The sequence below is a fragment of the Heptranchias perlo genome, unplaced genomic scaffold, assembly GCF_035084215.1.
Source record: "Heptranchias perlo isolate sHepPer1 unplaced genomic scaffold, sHepPer1.hap1 HAP1_SCAFFOLD_50, whole genome shotgun sequence".
Lineage (NCBI taxonomy): Eukaryota > Metazoa > Chordata > Chondrichthyes > Hexanchiformes > Hexanchidae > Heptranchias > Heptranchias perlo.
In genome coordinates this window covers 7097590-7102966 of record NW_027139516.1, presented here as the reverse complement: position 1 = coordinate 7102966, position 5377 = coordinate 7097590, and the positions used below count along the sequence as shown (strand labels likewise).

At 46.3% G+C, this 5377-nt stretch overlaps 1 non-coding gene across 1 annotated transcript; it reads left to right on the top strand.

Annotated features, from left to right (window-relative positions):
* The first annotated feature begins 3583 nt into the window (after positions 1 to 3583).
* On the top strand, positions 3584 to 3801 carry LOC137314038 (small nucleolar RNA U3). The gene has a single exon (XR_010961175.1). It is a non-coding gene; the product is annotated as a small nucleolar RNA U3 (small nucleolar RNA).
* The last annotated feature ends 1576 nt before the right edge of the window (positions 3802 to 5377 follow it).

The window sequence follows — 5377 nt, the reverse complement described above, 5'->3', positions numbered from 1 at the left end:
GAAAATAAATCATGTGAGTAAACTAGCAAGAAATATAAAAACTGACAGTAAAAGCTTCAACAAGTATATAAAATGGAAAAGGTTAGCTGAAGTAAACATTGGTCCCTTAAAGGATGAGACTGGGGAAATAATAATAGAAACAAGGAAATAGCAGAGGAATTGAACAGATATTTTGTCTCTGTCTTCACAGCAGAAGACACGAATAATGTACCAATAATAGCAGAAAACCAAGGGACAAAGGGGAGGGAGGAACTAAAAACAATCACTATCACGAGAGAAAAAGTACCAGGTAAACTAATGGGTCTAAAGGCTGACAAGTCCTCTGGACCTGATGGCTTGCATCCGAGGGTCTTAAAGGAAGTGGCTACAGAGATAGTGGATGGTTTGGTTGTAATCTTCCAGAATTAACTAGATTCTGGAAAGGTCCGAGCGGATTGGAAAACCGCAAACCTAACACCTCTATTCAAGAAGGGAGTGAGGCAGAGAGCAGGTAATTATAGACCAGTTAGCCTAACATCTGTCATTGGGAAAATGCTACAATCCATTATTAAGGAAGTAGCAGCAGGACATTTAGAGACTCATAATACAATCAAGCAGAGTCAACATGGTTTTATGAAAGGGAAATCGTGTCTGACAAATTTATTAGAGTTTTTTGAGGAAGTAATGGGAAGGGTGGATAAAGGGGAAACAATGGATGCAATATATTTGGATTTCCAAAAGGCATTCGATAAGGTGCCACATAAAAGATTACTGCGCAAGCTAAGAGCTCATGGTATTGGGGGTAATGTACTGGCATTGATAGAAGATTGGATAACTAACAGAAAACAGAGAGTCGGGATAAAAGAGTCATTTTAAAAATGGCAATCTGTAACTAGTGGGGTGCCGCAGGGCTCAGTGCTGGAGCCTCAACTATTTACAATATACATCAATGACTTGTATGAAGGAAAAGAGTGTCTTGTGGCCAAATTTGCTGATAATACAAAGACAGGTGGAAAAGCAAGTTGCGATGAGGACACAAAGTGTCTGGTAATGGATATTGACAGGTTAAGCGAATGGGCAACATTTTGGCAGATGGAATATAATGTGGGAAAATGTGAAGTCATCCGCTTTGGGAGGAAAAATAAAAAGCAAAATATTGTTTGAATGGAGAAATACTACAAAATGCTGCGGTACAGAGGGATCGGGGTTCCCTTGTACATGAAACACAAAAAGTCAACATGTAGGTGCAGCAGTTAATCCGGAAGGCAAACGGAATATTGGCCTTTAATTCTAGGGGAATGGAATATAAAACAGGGAAGTCATGCTACAACTGTACAGGGTGCTGGTGTGACCACACCTGGAGTAATGCGTACAGTTCTGGTGCCCTTATTTAAGGAAGGACATACTTGCATTGGAGGCAGTTCAGAGAAGGTTCACAAGGTTGATTCCAGGGACGGAATTGTTGTCTTATGAGGAAAGATTGAACAGGTTGGGTCCATACTCATTGGAGGTTAGAAGAATGAGAGGAGATCTTATTGAAACATACAAGATTCTGAGGGGACTCGATAGGGTAGATGCTGAGAGGATGTTATCGCACATGGGGGAATCTAAAACTAGGGGACATAGTCTCAGTATAAGAGGTCGCCCGTTTAAGAAGGAAATGAGAAGGAATTCCTTCTCCCAGAGGGTCGTGAATCTTTGGAATTCTTTACCCCAAAAAGCTGTAGAGGCTGAGTCATTGAATACATTCAAGGCCGAGTGAGACAAATTTCTGATCAGCAAGGGAGTCAACGGATATGGGGAAAAGGCGGAAAATTGGAGTTGAGGTAAAAATCAGATCAGCCATGATCTCATTAAATGGTGGAGCAGGCTCGAGGGCCCGAATGGCCTGCTCCTGCTACTATCTCTTATGGTCTTCAGGTCTTATGATGAGGTCAAGTAGGTTTTTCCCTCGTGTTGGTTCACTCACCACCTGTCGTAGGCCCAGTCTGGCAGCTGTTTTCTTCAGGACTCGGCCAGCTCGGTCAGTAGTGGTGCTGCTGAGCCACTCTTGGTGATGGACGTTGAAGTCCCCCACCGAGAGTATATTCTGTGCCCTTGCTACCCTCAGTCCTTCCTCCAATTAGTGATCAACATGGTGGAGGACTAATTCATCAGCTGAGGGAGGGCGGTAGGTGGTAATCACAGGAGGTTGCCTTGCCCATGTTTGACCTGATGACATGAGACTTCTTGGGGTCCTGAGTCAATGTTAACTACTTCCAGGGCCATTCTCCCCTGACTGTATACAGCTGTACTGCCAGCCCTGGTGAGCCTGACCTGGCGGTGGGACAGGACATAACTGTGGATCAATGATCACAGTTTAAGTGTCAAGCACTCACTGTCTGAATCAATGATCACAGTGCTGGGTCACCCACCCACAGTGTGAGTCAATGATCACAGTGCTGGGTCACCCACCCACTGTGTGAATCAATGATCACAGTGATGGGTCACCCACCCACTGTGTGAATCAATGACCACAGTGCTGGGTCACTCACCCACTGTTTGAATCAATGATCACAGTGCTGGGTCACTCACCCACTGTGTGAATCAATGATCACAGTGCTGGGTTACTCACCCACTGTGTGAGTCAATGATCACAGTGCTGGGTCACCCATCCACTGTGTGAATCAATGATCACAGTGCTGGGTCACCCACCCACTGTGTAAATCATCGGGTCTTGACAGGGTAGATGCTGAGAGATTGTATCTCCTGGCTGGACAGTTTAGATAGGGGGCATGGTTTCAGGATAATGGGTCGGCCATTTAAGACTGAGATGATGAAGAATTTCTTCACTCAGAGGGTGGTGAATCTTTGGAATTCTCTACCCCAGAGGGCTGTGGATGCTCAGTCGTTGTGTATGTTCAAGGCTAAGGTGGATAGACATTTGGATTTTTTTTATTCGTTCATGGGATGTGGGCGTCGCTGGCGATGTCAGCATTTATTGCCCATCCCTAATTGCCCTTGAGAAGGTGGTGGTGAGCCGGCTCCTTGAACCGCTGCAGTCCGTGTGGTGAAGGTTCTCCCACAGTACTGTTAGGTAGGGAGTTCCAGGATTTTGACCCAGCGACAAAGAAGGAACGGCGATATATTTTCAATTCGGGATGGTGTGTGACTTGGAGGGGAACTTGCAGGTGGTCTTGTTCCCATGTACCTGCTGCTCTTGTCCTTCTGGATGGAATCAAGGGATCTGGGGATCGAGCAGGAAAGTGGAGTTGAGTTTGAAGATCAGCCATGATCTGATTGAAGGGCGGAGCCGTCTCAAGGGGCTGTATGGCCGACTCCTGCTCCTATTTCTTACATTCTTATGTTCTTATGATCAGGACAGTTGCTGGAGGCTGGTATCTACATTATGCAAATTAGTGCCTACTGAGTCATGGCTGCACGACAGAAACGCTATTTCTTTTTCACAGAATTATAAGTTTACAAAGGGTGAAGCGAAGATTAATTGCGTTTTTATTCGATTCCCTACCGGGTGCAATGAATGGTCGAAGAATTGGTCCGCGCTCAGCCTGTGTTAAAGGGGGCTCGCTGAGGGTGGAGAGCGGTGTTGCGGCATCCTTTCAGTAAGACTATACTTTTAGGGATCATTTCTATAGTTTTTGAACTTGAGAAATGTGTTCTGAAGTGTTTGGTCTCACTAACCACGAGGAGGAGATGGAGCTTTTCCTTCTGAGCGTGAAGCGGGTTGCAAGTGTTGATTTATACCAGCGCTTGTGGCCATTGATGACCGTTCCCTTCTCTCAGTGTGCGAGAAGTGGAAGAAGGAAACGCATTCTGAGTGGTTCGTGTTTCTACAGCTCAAAAGTAGCAATATTTATCCGCTAATTATTTTATATTTAAAGGTGCTTCTCTCCAGCGAGAGTGTAAGTCTTTGCTACCTCAGCCGAGCTCGTACTGCTATCTGTTGCTCTTCCCCTCCTTTTTCGGTTTTGAACTCATCAGTAAGAGTTTGCACTGAACTGATTAGGCACAGTCGCTGAAATAACGTAGTTAATGGGGCACAAAATCTAGGCTTGCAGTACTGAGGGACTTGCATTACTGATTAAAACGTTGCTCCGCCTGCCATCTCAGGTGGATGTAAAAGATCGCATGACGCTATTTCGATGAACTTGAGGGGAGTTCTCCGAGGTGTCCTGGTCAATATTGACCCCTTAACCAACATCACTAATACAGATTATCTGCCCAATACACCATTACGGTTTGTGGGACCTTGCTGTGAGCAAATTGGCTGCGGCGGCTCCTACATTACAACAGTGGCTACAGTTCAAAAATGCTTTGGGCCATCCTGCGGTAATGCAAGGCGCTATATAAATGCGAGTTCTTTCTTTAGTAGCAGGAGGATTGGTGAATGGGACATCGTGTGAGTTAGGATACGGGCAGCAGAGTTTTGATATGCTGAAGATTATGGAGGGTGCATGATGGGAGGACGGCCAGGAGAGCCTTGGAATTGTCGAGTTTGGCGGTAACAAAAGCATGGATGAGGGTTTCAGTCGCAGATGGGCTGAGCCAGAGACGGGCGATATTACGGAGGTGGAGGTAGGCAGTCTTGGTGAAGGAGAGAATCTGGGGTTGGAAGCTCAGTTCAGAGTCAAAAAGGACGCCGAGGTTGCAAACAGTCTGGATCAGCCTGAGACATTGGCCAGGGAGTGGAGCGAGTTTACAGCAGGGACCGAAAATAATGGCTTTGGACTTCCCAATATTAAATTGGAGGAAATTTCTGCTCATTCACTACTAGATATCAGACAAGCAGTGTGACGAATCAGAGGCAATGGAAGGGTGGAGAGAGATGGTGGTGAGGTAGAGCTGAGTGTCGGCAGCGTACATGTGGGACCCGACGAGTTTTCGGATGATGTAGCCAAAGGGCAGCATGTAGATGAGAAATAGGAGAGGGGCAAGGATAGATCCTTGGGTGAGTGGGAAGAGAAGCCATTGCACGTGATTCTCTGGCTGCGACTGGATAGACACGAAATAAACCAGGTGAGGGCAGTCCCTTCCAGCTGGACAATGGAGGAGAGGAGAGGGGACTGCACTTCAAAAATTACTTCTTTGGCTGTAAAGCACTTTGGGACGCCCTGAGGTAGTTAAAGTTGCGATATCAACTGCTTACCTGACAGGGGAGATTACATTATGAGGAAGACGCCAGATCAAGTAGTGTCAGCTAGTACCAGTTTAAGCTTTGCTGATGTAGAGGTGGCTCCTCATGCTGGCCTGAGACTGGTCGAACACCTTTCTCCAGTAAAGTGAAAACTAATTTGCAGCGGACGTGGTGACAAGGGCTCCCCGAGCACCTGGGCCCAGGGTGTGAAATACCGTCAGGCTGACTGCTAGGGCGGGTGAAGGAACCTCGCCATGGCAACAA